A 19,637-nucleotide genomic window follows, 5' to 3' on the forward strand; every position below is an offset into this window, starting at 1 on the left:
AAGAAATGAGAAAGAAAAGGGTTTTGTTTAATGTATCTTGTTGAATATAACTTATTCTTTTTGAAAATATATTTCTATAATGTAATAAAATAAGGGACAAGATAATATGTAATAAACAGTATATTACATTTAAATAGTGTAATTATCTTATTATAGTATGTTGATGTCATACGTGTACTGAAGAAATATGTTAAATGGTCCCCTGTGAAATAAAACATTCTTTTACAAATTGCCAATATATTTAAGTTGGATTCAAGAATAATAATTTTTATGTTTGACATATGCAAAGAATTATAGGGACATACAAGTATAATTGAAATATTATGAAATACAATTCATAATATTTTTTATTTTATATTCCAAAATAATCATCTAAAATAATTTTTTTTGTATTGTAAATTATATATTCTATAATACAAAAATGAATAGAAATGCAGGTTGAAATTATAAAGGTGCGGAAAGATGCATCTCTGAATAAAACCCAATTTGATATCACGAAGGCCCCAAAGTCCAATACAGGTTAGTGTTGGAAGCCCAACTAGGAAAGTAAAAAACCCAGAAAGATTATGTGGTCCAAAAACCTCAAAAAAACAAAACATAGAAAGACAAGAGTGATTTAAAAGTTACGAAAAATTCCTTTTGTACTTCCATAAATTTCATTTATTTTTTATTTTAGATTCTACAATTTAAAATATAATTTTTATTTAATTTCAGATGATATAATCTAAAATATATTTTATATTTTATATTTCATAATATATAGTTTAAAATACCCTTTTTTATATTTCAAAAAATATAAATTGTATTAATGAACAATTTGAAATACAAAAATATATTGTAACTGATATAATCTAAAATAGTTTTTTTTTGTTACACAATATAACATATTATTTATTTTTTACTTTAAGAAGGTACAATCTAAACTACAAAAATAAGTATTATAGATTATATATTCTTAAATACAAAAATTTATTAAAATACAAGTTGAAATTATGGAAAGATAGGAAAAAATAGCCAAAAGTTATTTATACTCTCGCTATAGATTATTCATTCATTTTCTTTATATGTTCACATATATTAACAGTTATGAATTTGCAGAAGAATATATTTTAATAAAATATAAAGTTCAATTGTTTTTAATGAAAAAATAAAATAATATTTAGTTTTCGCTCAATAAAAAAGTTAGTTTGTAGTATAAAAATGTTCTCTTTTTTAACATCCTAATTTAACAATATAAAATTACTAAAGTGAACATCACATGGATAATGATATGACAAGAACTACAAATTTGCGAAGAATAAAATTCTTCACCTGAAGCACAAAAATATAACCTACACTGCAAGTTTCACTTCCAACCTCCCGCTGAGTCCACTGAAAGATTGTATCCTTAAGCTCACACCATTTAGGTGATCATTGCAAAAAAGAAACAACAAACAAAGACAGACCACAGAAAAGTAAGGCTAAGCTAGATACAAAATAATACATCATAAGTTTAAAGCATTTCACATAAGAATCATATGTAATTTAATCCAATCCAAACATCTTAACATGCAAAGACCTAAATCGACTGTCCGGACTTAGAATGAATATCGAACTATGGCGGGTTATGCACTTATGGTGGCCTCTACTGCTTTGCAAAGCCATTGACATGGGTTTGACCCTCCAAGTAGCGCCTACATTAGGACCTCCTACTACTCTCATCACATGTATCAATCATCTTTACTTGAGAATGAAAGATCATTAGAGTGTTAGGATAACCCCCAATACTAAGCTCCATGTATTCATTCTAAACACTTGAACCTCACCGAGAGCATTCACTTTGGAACTTACTTTGAAACCACATACTTTCACTTTAAATCACAACACAAGGCACCACCATGCAACCTCTCCGTGAGGATCATGGAATTACGTCCATCAACCATACTTTCAATACATAGTTAACCTCAAGAATCAAACATTATGTATTTCAATTTATATTACAATTCAATTCATACTCCACAACAAGTAGTATAAACCAATCATTCAAACATTCACATACATTGTACACACTTTAAGAAAACATATAAAACCTTAATTGAAAATTTGATATTTTCGCTTAGCGCATGCCATTCGCTAAGCTAAAGTCCTCAAACAGACAACCCACCTCTACCATCACTCGCTCAGCGAATAAAATTGACAGTGCTCTCAAGCCTCTGAAATTCGCTCAACGCACATCATTCGCTCAGTGAAAGTACTCAAACAACAAACAAACTTTTGACCTCTTGCTGAGCGAATCCACTCACTCAATGAGTTTGCATAATTCTGCAGCACGAAAACTGCAGAATTATCACCCCAAACTGCCCTAGACCAATTTGATATAATTTTTCCCAACTTCTAACCTTCCTAGATTGTGTTATACACCTAATTAGACTTGAACAAGTGTTCCTAAATCTTACTAACATCAATCTAAAGAGTTTTCTAATCCTATTCCACTTCAAAATCTCCAAAACACCAACTTATAGACTCAAATCCCAATCTACCACTTTTGTCACATTTTTTATCAAATGAGTAGTTCTCACTAGTCACAAATGACTTAACTAAGTGTTAACTCATTGGAAAGTGTTCCAAATTGTTTTAAGTAATAAACCGGTAAGACCGGATATCGTATCCCAAGAGACTCATATGACACTTTACAATCGTATAAGACACTCATATGACACTTCATTTAAATGCTCTTGTCAACCTACTAAGTACTCAAACCCAATCCCTTGGTAGAGAGAGCCTAGATTTACTAATTAAATTCCAATCCCTTGGTAACCTAACAAGTTCATCTGCATTAAGAAAAGAGGTTTAAGACAACTAAAGGTCCAAGCTCTATCCCTAGATACAATTTCCATTAGGTGTTTAGTCTAGTTCAAGGTTCTCCTAATATTTCCCAATATTAAGCAAACCAAAGAATCATGCTATGGTTGATCAAGTCACAACAAGCTTTAAGAGAAGGAAATAAACACTCACAATAAATGAAAGAAGCTTGTATTCATTCAAAACAAGTGCATTTACAAGAGAGTTTCATAGTTACATCATTTCCCAACAAAATGAACCTAGCTCTCCATTGTCATGGAGAGCTTGGGCTTACAATGGAAGTAAATGGAAGATATGGAGACCCAAGAAGGATGAATGGAGAGTTCCCACTGCCCAAAACCAGCTCCCAAAGGTCCAAAATGGTGTTTTTGTGCTTCAGCCGCCAAGAAGATCATCACTCATTGCATGGGAGCCTTAAATAGGTCTAGGGTGCCATATCAGCAAGTGTTGCGCCCGATCCCCTTCTTTGGGGTGCCTGACGCACAGGTTGTGCAGAGAATGACGCCTAACCCCCTTCCTGGGGCACCTGGCATGATAAAAAATGAAGCCAACCACGCCCAGCCCCCTTCTTGCGACGCCTGGCATGATAACTGCGAAACAGATGGGGCTCGGCCCCCCCTTTCTGAGGCGCCTGGCGTGAAAACTATCTTCATGTGCCTTCTAATCACTTGCTTTTTGCAGCTTTTCCTGGATTCCAGCTCTTGATAATTTTCATGCTCTTCCAATGCACACAATTTGCCTACAAAACTCGAGGGAATTAGTGATAAACATTCCTAAGTGTAACTTAAGCTAATCTTATTCACAAAGTTAGATAAAGGAGAGGATTAAACAGGTTTCAAGCTTCAAGAGAGTTGATTTGGTAAGAAAATTGCACCACAGATAATGGTAAGAATTACCGTTATCACTAAGCTATTACAACTAGTCATTTGAACCTCTAACCCCTAATTCTCATTTTCACTACTCCACTTCCTACAATAAGTCCTAGACTAATGTAAACTATGACTACACAACCTCATACACTCTTATAACAGATTTCCTTCCACTTTGACACTTAATTATGATCCAAAACAGTTCCTAACTAAGACCAACTACAGCAAAACAATACACCAACCATTTTTCACTATTTCCTTATCAAAATCTCCAATTTGAACCAATTAACCTACAACCAAGATTACCCTTTTTCATCCAACCATACAATCCACATCAAACACTTCCTCAACACAATTTTCACATCTCAAACACGCATACACACAGACTCAAACAATTGTACATCATTACACAAAACATCAATATTGCCCAATTAACTCAATTATCACTAACAACAAACAACATTTTCATTCAAACAGCTTAATACTCATATACTATCAAACTTACACCACATACTTCAATTGAAAGTAATTATCTAGCTTCCCTTACCTCGACTCAACAGCTCCAAAACCTCTAAACGCTTCACAAATTTCTTACGACACAAGGAACTTCTAGAAAACCTACAAACCACCGATTGGTGATTGGAGACCAACTTTAGAATCACAAACAAACCAAGAATTTAAGAAAAAGAGTGCTTGATCCATGCAAAAACAAAAAAGCTTTACCGAATCAAGAACCCTAAAATATCAAAGAAAGGAGTTTCTAACTTACTCTAAACAACAAATTGATCGGTTGGATTTGAAGACCTTGATGCCGTGATCGTCTAGGCACATCCTGATCGTCAAATAGATGACTTGAGATCAAAAAGTCTTAGAGAGAAGGTAAAGAACTCTAGAAAAGTAGTTTCTAGATAAATGATACCTTTTAAAATAATGAAACTCATTTATAACAAAACTATTTATAATAAAATTGTTTAATATTAAAATAATCGAATCTTATTATTTTTAGACTACCATCGTTTCTAAATAAGGATTTTACACTTTTCATACATACATATATTTTTTTTATTATATCGCGTTATTTTACGATTTTTAATTCATTTTGTGAAGTCGAGATTAAGTAATTAGTTTCAATAACAAGTATTTTAAACAGAGCTTTCGAGATGGTTTTCGTATGATATGTCTTTATTAAAACTCCATCAAACAAATTAGGTCATGCAAAATAGTTTATAATATAAACTGAATATGTTGTGTTTTTCAAACTCGCTGATGTATAATTTACAAAATATTTATTTTATAAAAGAATAATTATATTTTAAAAAATAAGTAATATTATTTTTTAAAACATATAATGTAATATAATATTTATTTATATAAAATGAAAAAAAATTATTAATAAACTTAAATTTTAAAAATACTATGTATTTTTCTATTCAAATTTATTTCATTTTAATTTTGTGCTAAATATTTTAAAAGGTGTTAAAATTGTTTATTAAACTTGTTGAGCCGTCTCAATACTAAATTTTAAGTGCTCCATTAAACTAGACCTGAACCATTTAACAGCTTTAATCCCAAGTTAAAATAATTGATAAAATAAATTATAATAGTATCTTAATACATGTGAAATATAAAATAAATAACACTGAAATTATTTTCTATTTTGAAAGAGATTCATTCATCTTAATTTGAATTAAATAGATATCACACTGTTAGAATAACTGCTTTAAAAATATAAATGTTTTTAATTTTATCTTTTTAATTAAAGAATTAAAAATTAAAACGCGTATTCTTAGGTTACATTACAATTTTAATATTCTTTTAATTATTTTATGTTTTTATTCTCTATATTTAAAAAACTCTTATTTTAATGAATTTTACACACATACACACACGTGTGTGTATATATATATATATATATATATATATATATATATATATTATTTTGTTATTATGAAACTATAATCTAAAAGGTTTATTTTATAATATTATTAAAAAGAAGTTATTATTTAAAACATTAAAATAAAAACATGAAAGATTAAGAACCTATTTAAAATTTAATAATTTGTAAAATTTAAAAATTAAATTCCCTTAAAAGAACTTCTAAAATCAAAATCTGAAAGAAAAATTGACAATAAAAGACCAATTTAGTAACATTTATGGAATTAATGAGGAATTGGTTTATGTATCATGGCCCAGTTTTCAATGCATTTCCTATTTGTTCATTGATTCAATTTATGTTTCCCCTCCAGAATAATGTTTTATTAAAAACACTCTGATAATTATATTATCTCTGAATTATTGGATAGTGATGGGTTCCTGCAAATATAAATGTTAGATACTACAAATCCATGGGCAAGTATATACAGTTGTTCGACATTTTCCACCACATCAATCTTTTTTATTTTGAGGTAAATCGGTGTAAAAGTTTGTGCTATACTTGAAAATTTTGAATTAAATTCTAAGATTTTCATGATTAACTTTAATTTCTAATGGTTTTGTGTCCATTGCTAGAAATACAAAACTATTTGTAGTGTTGTCAAAATAGGTTGTCCCCGCGAGTCAATCCGGTTTATTGTGAGTTTGAGTCGGGTTAAGTTTGAAAAAAATATAATTTTTTTTATGCGGGTTAATTTTCAACCTGGTTCACTTAGAACGTAGCGAGTCGGGTTGGCTCACCAACCTACCTAATTTAATTTAATTATTTATTATTTTGTGTTTCAAAATTATTAGTTAACATTTTTTTATTACATTGTAGATAGTGATAAAGAATAAAATGTTTCAAGAGAGAAAAATATTATAGATTTATCTATTCAAGACTCTAATATTATAAATGGACAAGTGATACAAAAATTATCAATATTAAAAATTTATTTGTTCGCCTTTTGAACATGTTTTTGGATTATGCTTGAATTGTATAATACTTTTTTTATTTTAAATTGTCTTTGGAGTTTAACATTATTTTAGTGTGACCTTTATTTATATTTGAATTAAAAAAATTGTAATTTTTTATTTAAAAAAAACTTATAATTAAATGAGACAGTGAGCCGACCCGTTTAACCCACCAACCTGTGGTGGGTCGAGTCGGGTTCGAATTTTTTCAGCTCGCTAATAAGTGAGTCGGGTTGGGTTGGCTCACTAAGTGACCAACTCGTGGTGAGCTGAGTCAGGTCGAGTCGGATTACCCGTTTTGACAGCTCTAGCTATTTGAGTGTAGGATTGAGTTTTCTATTTTAACGCACAGATCTTCAACTAATCGTTTACTAAGTCTTATTTATTAAACATCAATTTATCAAAGGTCTTTTGATATTAAAGTCATATCAATTTGAAGTGTATATGGGTAATAAATACCTAACTTACCTTTTTACCTCAAATAATTATTTATAAATTTTGTAATCGGTTTTTGATTAAGGTCAATCTAATTGTGACTTAAATATGGGTAATCATGATTTAACCTTTAAGTGGGGTGATTTTTGAGTTAATATTCTTTCGATTGATCGGTCTCCGCAATGTGTAGATAGTTCAATATAATGGTTGACCATTAAGCTAATAGTTGACTAGACGGGTATACCGTACACAAATTCCCCAAGCTCGTGCATTAAATAATTTGTGAAAGGATTTATATTTGGCTGATCAGTGTTATACCACCTACCCTTATTGATTGTTCATTCCAAATTATGATCGTTGGGGAAGAGATGTGACGTCTTGATTCCGCACCTATCAGAATTTGAAATGTTGGATCTTTCTATGACGTCAAATGCGAGTAGATATGAAGACTAAGGATTGAAGACGGTTGAGATGCATGCTCCTATAAATAGAGGTGGACATGACCTGTCATTTTCACCTTTTCCTTAATCAGGTTCTCAATCAACTCAATTGCTTTCTCATTCAAGGTAATAATGTCTAATGTTCGTCTTTCTTTTTTTCAGGAGTCTTCTGGCAGGGACTGTAGGAGGTATGTGGATGATGCATCATCGTGATTGGTATTATTTTTTATGTCTAGGGATCAACTGAGTAAAGTCTAAACTCGGTCTAGAGTGTGGTAACCGATGTACATATAGAGGAGAATAAGGATAATCCTTTTGAAGGTGTTGAGGAGGATTCAACCGTAGAAATAGAGGTTGATATTTCGAATAAGGGGGTAAGCTAAATCTACTGGTTGTCCTAGGCTATGATTAGGTGTCCTTCAAAGTTTGTGAGTACATAAATCATTTTTGTTGGGGTCGGGATCTGTGTGAATGGATCGAGCTATCATACGTGATTGGCAACGGCATGGGCGACAACTTAATCAACCTACACATATGCAAAGGGAACGAGTAAGTTTATCATGGGAGTGAAGGTTTCCCTATAGACTTCTTATACATGTAATCCTACTTGTTCAACGACTTAATCATTTAGGTCCCGTTTGATGAGTTTCAAATGGGCATGCTGTAAGAGCTAAATGTAGCGTTGACCCAACTACACCCGAACAACTGGGCATGCGTTCAAGCCTTCCGATGTTGTGCTCAGCCCTAAATCTGACTCTCACACCTCCATTGTTCTTTTACAATTTTTGCACCCACCCGAAGGCTAACAAAGGGTGGGTGTCTCTAATAGCTTAAAAGGAGAAGTAGCTTTTCTCTTTGTATGTTGCCTAGTACAAAGGTTTCAAGACTGAATATTTTAAAGTTGGGATAAGAGAGATTGGTCGGCAATACTTTTTTTATGCTGACGGTTAACCTTAATTCTCACTTTACTAGACTCAAGATCCTAAGAGGATAACTTTTTGGCTCCCGTCGATGATAACACTTGAAAAAGTATTGGCATTGGTGATCATCAATCAACTCCCCACCATCTCTCGCCTTGAAAACTTCTTTAGTGTCACAGGTCTTCAACCCTTTGTGACGATGTTCTCGGTAAGTTAACTTCCTTCTTTAGATTTGACATCCTTTGATTTTGTTAAAAACATTGATGGTCAGTGGGTTCACAAACGTAACGATCCTTAGCCAATTCTTAACGATTAGACACTGTCTCCATGATCGCAAGATACTTCTTCTACTCTTTTTGTAAGTACTAGATTTGACAATCTTAATGCTCGAGTTACTCAACTTAAGGAAGGCATGGGTCACCTCCGCCATCACTTTGGGCCTTCTAGGCCATCTTAAATTTACTTTTACTACATGTTTATTTGGATTTAAAAATTTACCTTTTGTACATGCTTATTTAGACCATGTTGACTATTATCCATATATGAATTCTTTCATGTTTACATATTGCTTGTTCTTATGCTTTTTTGTGTTCAAAAAGTGTGACATAGTAATGTTATTTATCAATTACCAACAACCTACTAATTAAATGTTATTTATCGATTAAAGTAAATGATTCAATATGACCAACAATCTACAAACACTTAATACTTAATTATAAACTAATATAACTTAATTACCATCAAATATACATAACGTAATCATTTAATCAATTACAATCTTTGTCAATTACAATATAGGTTCCACTATGATATGGACCAAAACAATTTGGTAATCAATTACATTGACATTATAATTGAATACAGTTTCACATTTTGAAAAATATTATCCTATTAATCGATTACACATATTGTAATCAATTACGACCACAGTTATGAAAATTAGAAGTCGTTTTACCTTTGTACAACTTCCAATTAAAATGAAGTATTATTAGCACCTCACGACTTCAACATAAAAGTCGTCAACCACTTAAGTGATATTAGAATTCTATTTTGATGAATTTTAAATGTGAACTTGGAATACTATTTCAAAAATTTTACAAAAATATTGAGACTTATTAGAAAATACAAGATCACATATAACGTTGTGACTATGGGTAAAATTAACCTAACTATACTAAATTATAGTGAACTATATTATAACAAAGACTTAATAGCTTACTTAGTCCTTATGTTAAGTGATTTTTTTCACTTTAGTACCCAGTTTTAAAAGTGAATACATTAGGTCCCAAAGTTCTCAAAATTGTATGAATCAAGTCCTTTCTGTTAAATTAGCATAAACGGAGTTAACTCCAGTTGACATGGCAAATGAATTTGCACATTTTCTTTTCTCTCATCTGTTTTTCCTGCAACACTCAACTTTTTCTCTTTTTACATTAATTGTTTGCATAATTGCAGGACATCTCTTTTTCTTTTTCTCTTTCTTTATGCACTTTGGAAGCCTTCACACTATCTTCCTCCATCTTCCTGAAGAAGACAACCGACTTCAACACGCACCGCAACATGAAATGAGAATGGAAACGTGAACGTCTCAAGAATCTGCACCGACACCTTCATTTAGGGGTTCGATTTCGTCAGGTACGTGATCTACGCTTCGAGAGCGAGGTGAACCAGACCCAATGCAGCAAGCATTCGGTTTCCAGAACCACACGTGTCTCGGTCACGAGTGGGGAGAGGTCTCGTTCCACTATGGGGCCTTCGATCTCCTGGTGCTTGAAGTTTGGGTTTTGGCTTGGGTACGGGCTTTAGGCTTGATCTGGGGTTGGCTTACGAGCTTCATCGGAGTCTGAAGATGAAGAAGACGAGGAAAATTGGTTTGATGAGAGAAAGGTGAAGGGGATGAAAGGAGAGAATGGATTTTGGGAGGGTTTGAAAATTGAGAAATTAGGGTTTTAGGAAAACGAAGTGATTGAAGAAGATGAAGAAAAAAGAAAGGGTTTGAGGAGCGAGGAGGTTAACGTTGACCTTAGTCTTCACGAAATTATGGTGGCCATTAGCGTAAGAAGGAAGCATAATTACGAGACTACGTGGGTGAAAGTAGAAAACTAAAAAACAAAATGTTCTGCTAGTATTCTAAATTTCGTTTTCTTCCTCCTTTGTGTACTCAACAACAATGAAGATAAATAGTAACTAATGGGTTATTGAAAATGATTTTGTGAAAAATTATTTAATTGGTAAAAATTATTTTTCTGGAGTCTTTAAGACAACTAAGTAAAACTTAATTAGAGTATAAAAAAGTTACAGGAAGAGGAAAGAGAATAAAAAGTGCATATTCATTCGCCACGTCAATGGGACGTTAACTCCGTTTCTGCCCATTTAACGGTAGGACGTGATTCATACAATTTTGACAACTTTAGAACATACTGTATGCACTTTTAAAACTAGGTACTAAACTAAAAAAAATCATTTAACATAGGGATCAAGTAAGCTATTAAGCCTATAATAAACTAAAAAAACTTAATTATTTGGAATAATAATAACTATACTTTTTTAATGTTCAGATTTAAAAAACTAAATTTGTATAAATTAACTGTTAACTGAATTAAATTGTGTCTTTTCTTTTTATTTTTATTTTTCCCTTCTCTTTTACACTTTAGTATCTCTTTTATTTTATCTACATAAAAAAAAGTTTGTGTATAATAAAAAATTGTATAATTTAATTTTAAAAATTTTAAATATAATTTTAAAATTTGAAATATCTTTTAAATTGTATAATCGAAAAGTAAAACAAATTTATATATTATAGAATTTTGAAATCCAATTTTTTTTGTCCTATTTCCCATCTCAATCAATTAATTCACTAATTATTTTAGATTACACTCTTCCAACCAAATCACAAACAGAATTATTTCTGTTTTTAGATTATATAATTTAAAATTTGTTCCTTTACTTTTAAAATGTATAATTTTAGATTATATAATCTGAAAGTAAAATATAACTTATTGATTTTGTGATCTATTTTTTTTATTTTTAAATTACACAAATAACAAAGTAATAATTTTTAAATAAAGAATATGGTAGTTCGATTTAAAATTAGAGCAATTTGATTTAAAATTAGTGAAATTCAATTAAAAAATAATGTAGTTCAGTTCAAAATTAGTGCAGATCAAAAATAGGTTAAGGTATATAATAATTCAATTCACATTGTAGTTTAGTGTAGTGTAATTTGATAGAACAAAAATTAGTGCAGGTAAACTATTTTTTGGTTCATTGTAGGTTTTACCAATTTAGTGCAGTTTAGTTAATTTTGCTCACCCGTGATTGTGACAAGAGAAAAATAAATGCAATTAGAACTTCAACATTGTTTGCCAAAAATTTGTCCAAAATCTTCACAACATAATGTAGTGGCAAAAAGAAAAAATTGTTATCTATTGGAGGTGATCTAAGATGAACTTATTGGAACTCATATGCTAGTATAGTATTTTGGAGATAAGCTTTTACATATGCAATATAATATATCAACTAAGCATTTTCTAGGTTTCTTGAGTATAAAACAAATCTTTAATCACTTAAAAATGCAATAGTAAATTCTAAAATTGTAGAATTAATGAATAAAATTTTGGTTGTGACTTATGTTCACTTACACAAACATCAAATAAGTTGTTCCTAGAGCTTAAAAGTGTGTGTTAGTTGACAATCCATAAATCAAACAAATATTTAAGTGTAATTTTTTCCGAGATCTTAATATATTTTTCCCTAAGTCTCAAATTCAAAGGAAGAATTATAATGAAATTCAAACCTTTATTCTATAAGAAATTGATAGAGTTCAAATTAAAGAAATGAAATAACAAAGTTATAACATGTGATGATGATAAAGTGTGCAACAATATGATATCAACATCTACATAATGAGAGAATTTTAGCATGTAAATATTGAAGGTTTCTAAGAGGAGGATAACTCCACGTGGAAGGATGTTATGAACGAGGAGATGAGATCTCCAAATGAATGAAACATGGAAATTATAGTATATTGTCTAGTTGGTAAGAAAATAGTAGGATGTCAGTGGGTGTACAGTGAAATTTAATATAAATGGGATACACACAAGCTTATGAAATATATTATGTTGAAACATTTTCTCTTATAACCCAAATTAGCTTTGTTTGAATATCGTTATCTTTAGTTGTAAATCTTGATTGTTCCTTATATTAACTCGTAGTGAAAAATGTTATATGGAACTACCATAAAGACGTGGGATTTTAAGTACACGTAGCAAAAAGATATGCAAATTGAAGAAGTCATTATACAAACTAAAACCAATCCCCATGAACATCATTTGGTAGATTCAGCAAGTCAATGCTTGCTTTTGGATATGAACCAAGCAACCAAGATCATATATATTTACACAGAAAAAAGAAAGAAAAATTATAATTTTTATTATTTATGTTAATGACGTAATAATTACGAAAGATGATCTTGAGCAATTTGAAACTATAAAAAAAAAAAATACTTGACAAAGGAATTTAAGGAAGGATCTCCGGTCTTTAAAGCACTTTCTTGACATTAAAGTCTCAAAAGATCAAAATTATGTATTTTTTTTATCTTGTCAATGAAAGTATCCATTGAATTTAGTGAAAAAAATTTAGATGATAACATATAAAAATTTGTAAATCCTCTTATAGGAAGAGATTGAAAGTGTTTACCATAACATATAGCTTATACTTTTAATGTAATTAATGAGTTCATACACAATTTATATATATATATATATATATATATATATATATATATATATATATATATAATTTTAAAAAAATGTAAACAAATTAAAAATGTACCATATTCATTCAACAACTTGAAAAAATGATTGAGATAAAAATATTATATTAACTAAACTTTTAAGATAGAGTTAAAATAAATAAATATTTGAAAGTATAATTTTTCATATTTAATTATTCAATGTAATAGTTATTCTAATATAAGTAAGTTAACATTTTATTAATTAATTATCTATTAATATTACAAAAACTCTTGAAGCGGGCTTTTTGTCAAAATAATAAGAAAGAAAAACCAGGTCCAGATCAATTCCTGAAAGTCAAATTCTCACATTTTTTTAAAGAGAACCTCAAAAAAAGAAAATAAAAGTTGATGGTTCAACCCCACTAATCTTGTTTTGGTCGGATCCTATAAGTAAAAGGCAAATGATTTGGTTATGGAATTCATTTTTTTCAGAACGGGTTTTACTGGAAAATATTCATAAATTAAGATATTTCAATATCAATAACAATAAATTTACTAATATAATAGTTTCAATATAATATTAAATTCGCTATTGTTAGCTTATGTTGTTTAAATCAATATTTTTAAAAATATTATATTAGAATTCGTTCAACATCATATGTTTTCGACTCTTCCAAAGCTTAACTCTATAACCTTATAAAAGCAGGTCCATTTTAGTAAATAATTTAGAGTAGGTGCAAAATTTTCTTATTAAGTTATTTTGAGTGTTAGTTTAAAAAAAACTAAAAATAAAAGGACAATTTATTCAAATTGCTCAAAAAGTCAACAACAATTCCTGAAGTATCCCTTTTATTCGTCGTCCTCTTTGTCTCCCCAAAGGCTTAAACAAAGGCATGGACAAGATTTATGACAACAATAAACATAACACCATCTACTACAAAACTAGGCTTCGTACTATTTTCCCATTTAAGTGAAACTATAATTCCACATTTTAAATTCTTAATAACCTTTTAAAAAATTATTCATTATACAAAAGAAAATTAAGGCTGCTTGATTCAACCCTAATTCCTACAGTTATTTTAGTTTAATTAATTTTTTGTATTTGTCTTATTTATATAGGAAGAACAAAAGTTATATATCAGATACTAATTCATCTTTAAGCCATTTTATCATATTTATTTGAATAAAAAAATATCTAATTAATGCTTTATTTGATTATTAATGTTTATCTTTATAATTAAGAATGTTATTTAATATTTAGAATTTGGGTATATTAAAGAAAAAGTGTAATAGGGTGTCCTTGGTGATTTGGGAGTGTGTGAAAAGAGAGAAAGCAAGGTGTGGTGCATTTAATGAGTGATATGTGTACATAAATTGTGTCACCTCCTTTATTGTTGGGTAGCATTTAATTAATACATATAACTTAAGTTGTTCCTTCGACGGTTGCAACCACAACACACCACTGTCTAATTAATGGTGTCCTCTTTTCTCTTTTCTATTCCACCTCTTTCGGTGGCAGTTAGTTCCTGCCGGAATCAGTCAAACATATAATCTTATCATTCCTAATATGTTAAAAAAAATAAGTAAAATATATGAAGGTTTTGAGTCTTTTCATTAAAGTTTTTTTTAAAGATTTATCAGAATTTATGGATAGTATGTCTCAATTAGGGTATAACGATGGTATAATAAAATTATCATTGTGATTGAGTTACAAAAGTTTCACATAAAACTAAAGAGATAAACATAAATTTATATATACATAATATATCTTCACAGATAAAAAACATTTTAAGGTGGTATTAAAAATAAATTCAGAAGAATTTGATTTAAAATGGATAATATCTTACTATTGTAAAAATATATGTGTGTTGAACTTCCCTACTATTAGTATCAGAGTTCATTATTCAAATATGATAACTAAGCTCAAACGAACTATAATTTACAAAAAGATAAATATAAATTTATATACACATAAATCAATATCAGAAGAATTATTATATTATGTTAATGTTTAAAATTTTTAAATTAAAAATAGTATCAAATTTTTATAAATTAAACTCAATTTTATTAGTGTTGAATTTTTTGAACGAAATATCTCTAGAAAGACTCGTCACAGTGTTACGTATAAAAATATTTATATTTAAAATATTATTTACTTTGAAACTTAATTTCTTAATATAATTTTACATTTAAAAGATGTTTTGAAAAATAAAAAAATAAATTATTTTTCACATCAACTTAAAGTGATATGAAATTTTTGGATCGACCTTTAAATTAACAAGAAAAGAGGTTTTGTGAGCTGAAAATTTTGATGTAAACAAGGAACAGTAGTTTAGTTAGAAGAATGTGAAAACGGGATCTGGTGGAGGTAGCTGGTAGATACGTTGTTCAGATATACGTAAGGAAGTGCTTTAACTGATTTTGTTGGGATCTGCATCCAATGCTATTTATTGTTGTACGAATTTGGTTTAATATAATCCACCAATTCATGCAATGGAAGTGGGAAACTTAAAATCGATTTTTTTTTTTTATAAATTAAAGTCAGATTTAAAGCAAATGAATCAAACGGATGGAGAACGTATCTGAGAATGTCTCAATTATTAGTCTCTAAGATGGCAAATACACCTACTATGTGGATATTTTTTAAAGTCTACTTTAACATCAAATTATAATATATAAATAGAATGTAAATCTAATTATATAATGATTAAATTAAACATAAAAATTACTTTCTAATAATATTATTTTATTTTATAAAAGGAAATTAAATTATCTTGAACGAGAAAACTTATAATTTTTAAACCATATGGTATAAAAAAAAGTATGTATATATAGATTGTCATAAAAACACACTTAATTTATTTGATATTTATTTTAAAATGTATGTAATTACAATATTTTTATTATTGTTTGATATTGAAAAAAAATCTTTTGACATTAAAATTTTGATAATATAATAGATTTCTTTACTTTATTTCTTTTTAAAATAATATTTAATAAATATTTAGATGTCATCAATGTAAGGGGTTTCAAATTATACACAATTGTTCAATAAGCATAATTACATAACTAAACATACAAGGAATTTTGCATTATTAGGTAAGATTTTTATTCAAGGGAGGAACTTCTAATTCAATATTGGGTTTTAACAATTTCATCATTACTTAGCATATTATGAATTGAATTAGTTTTTTTCTCGAAATGGTTTTACTATGAATATCTTAGATTGACTTAAGGAATATCATAATCAAATTTTAAGATTGATTAGTTTTGGATAATATAAATTATGAGGGGCAAAGCTTCAGCTTATGGCATTTTGGAGAAGTTGAACCACAATAAGGATAGAACTTTGAGTTTTATGATTCAACTAGAATTGTAGGATTAGAATGCCAACAATGTAGGTAGCTTGACTATTGATTATATACGTATGCAATATGTCTATGCTTATGTATTCAATCTTCAATGTAGGTAGCAACTATGCTTACTTATTCTAGGAAGATATTTTTATGTTATAATAGTAACATTCTGATTATTTAATCACATCATATAATACAACATATGATAAAATATAATATTAATGGAATTCTCTTATGATATTCTCATTACAAACATTTTGGAGCATCATGACTTAAACCTGACAATATTATATATAAACAAAAAAGTTTTCTCTTTTAACTTTTTACATTTATTAATAATCTAATATGTGAATAATATAAATTTATGTCGAACTTTATAATATTCAAAGTAAATTCTGTATCTTATAATATCTAACATATATTTACATGGCATCTTTCAATCTCTGATAAAAACTTTTTGCATTTTTTTAAATTAGTTTTAACTTAAAAATTAGACCTAAAATACAAAAAAATCATATAACTTGTTCCCATACATTGAACACAAATGACAATAGACAAAGAGGGAATCATAATGAACACATTTATCCATTAGTTAATATTTTAAAAACAATTACAAAAATATAGAGTAGGCACTCAATCATGCACTTAAAGCGCAAAAACTTCAATAGAATTAGAGTAACAGTTATCAAACACCCATATCCACCACGTAACACTCACTAGTAATAATGGAGATAATACTGAGTTATAAAAAATAATCACGATTTCAATATAAACAAAGTAGATATTTAAATAATTAACCTTGATGCAAAACACCAATACAATCGAATATAACTACTCCTTTCAATAAAGAAAAGAGTTGCTATACTCACATGGATATTTTTGTGGAGGATAATAGCTTTTTGTTTCACATGGATATTTTCCCTATGAAATTTGTGAACAATAGGCTTTTACATATCTTCTCTTTACCTTTACTTACTATAATGTCTAAATAAATTAAATAGAAAAGAGAAAATGATATGATTTAATATATTAAAATATGTCTAAATTTGGTTTATTTAGTATTTAATTTTTCACTTATGTTAAATTTTTTATATAAACATATAATTTATTATATACATTTTACAAGTTTATTTTATATATGAATCATTCCCATGTGTCATGTTTAAGATTGATTGGTGATATTTTATAAAAGTTTTTCAATGAGACACTATATATGAAGACAAAAATTATGTTCTAAACATAAATCTTCGTTCTACAACATAATTGAAGTTCTTGTTTACTTAATTTTTTACTAGAGAGGGATACTCTTATTTCTTATATCTTAATTAGAGGAGTTTGTTAAAGTATATTCAATAATTTCTTATAAATCGTGGAGAAAACTTAAATATAAATTCTTTTAATTCTCTGAAACATTTTTTAAAATCAAAATTAGGATTGATTTGAATTTCAAAAGAAACAATACTTAAAATGTAATAATTAATTTAATGATGTTGTCTTAAAGGAGTGGAAATAAGTTAGTTTTTGAATTTTTTTTAATGTTTATAAAACACTATCTATTTCCACTTGCTTTTTTTTTTTAATTTATTAATTCAATATAATCAAATTTAACTTTTAGAACTTTTTATATAAATTCTTGAAATACACATAAAATAAAGGGTTATATATGTTTTTGGTTTCTTAACTTTGAGTGAAGATTGGAAATAGTTCACCTTCAAAACTTTGATATAATTTAGTCTAAAAACTTTTAAAATGTGTGAATTTAATCATTTTAACTAAATTTTATTAGATTTATTTAACGTTTTAAATGTGTTTCATAATAACATTTGTAGTATTTGTACAATTTAATACATTTTTACTTCAATATTAAATGAAAAACACATTTAAAAAATCAAATAAACTTAATAAAATTTGATTAAATAAATTAAACAAATTAAATTAAGGCAGTTTTAAAGAGAAAAGATTAAATTAGTTTAAAATTTTAAAAAAGAACTAACTCTAATTTTCACTAAAAATTAAAAAACTAAAAACATACTTAATTCTAAAATAAATAATGGATTTATAATATTAAAAAAATATACATTAATCATTTTTTTAAATGTAAACCAGCATTGACTCAACCAGAATATGTTGAATGCTGTTGTCTTAGCAATTACGATTTCCAACAACTTAACATACCCCAGCACGGGGATTGAGGCAGGAGATTGAACGTTGTCGCTTTTTTTTTTTTAAATATAATTTAGATATAATGTGATGTATAATATATTAAGATAGTTATTTTTATTTGAGGTATTTGATTCTATATATATATATAGTAATATTAGCTTTCATTTATTTTTTAATTTATAAATATTTTTACAATATTTTATTCTAAAAGTAATGCCATTCCTCCTCCTTTTCAATAAATATTTTATTTACTGTAGTGGATAATTTATTTCTTTTCCTCTTCAAACAAAAATTCAAGTAATTTATTTTTGAATATTTTTTATTGAACTGGTCTTTTCCCTTCAACTTCTCACCCTTTTAACAAATTCGAAATACATTATTTTCTAATGCTCATGTTTGGGAGTTCAAAGAAACATATAAAAGTGTCGTATGTTAAAAAAAAAACATACAAAATGTCTCATCCAAAAGACGATAAAATTTATTAATAGCAACAATAAAAAAATTATCAATATGTTAACTTATTAATAACAACACTTATTTCAATGTCTACTTAATAATGTTCATGCTTTTAACTTCTCTTCTCTTCATAAAATATACTTTTATTAATGTTTACAATGGAAAATAAAATGATTTTCATCCGTTTCCTACTTTCCTACTTTTTCTTTATCTTTTTGGTAGGAATTCACTAATGAAAAATGAAAATAACAAAACTTTATTTTCACATTTTTCTTTATGGAAGCAAAATGAAGTGATTCTTTTTATAATTATTCACATAAACACATTGACTACGTATTTCTTTTTTCAAAAAAAGAAATTCAAATTTAAAGAGCGTGTATAATTTACCCCTCTAGAAATCCATGAATGCTCGTCCCATCCAGAGAACTGTGTTCTTGTCTAAGCAATAATGGTTGCCACCAACTTCTTCACCCAAACACCAAAAGATCAAACTTCCATTAATAATCCTAACCAATATTTATTTTATCACAAGTTCA

The 19,637-nt window shown here is 28.1% G+C and overlaps 1 pseudogene; it reads right to left on the minus strand.

The window, feature by feature from the left end:
* Positions 1 to 9,824: 9,824 nt before the first annotated feature.
* On the minus strand, positions 9,825 to 10,442 carry LOC148204563 (uncharacterized; annotated as a pseudogene).
* Between the last annotated feature and the right edge of the window lie 9,195 nt (positions 10,443 to 19,637).

Source organism: Vigna umbellata, chromosome 1, assembly GCF_029865625.1.
Source record: "Vigna umbellata cultivar VRB3 chromosome 1, Vumbellata_1.0, whole genome shotgun sequence".
Taxonomy (NCBI): Eukaryota; Viridiplantae; Streptophyta; class Magnoliopsida; order Fabales; family Fabaceae; genus Vigna; species Vigna umbellata.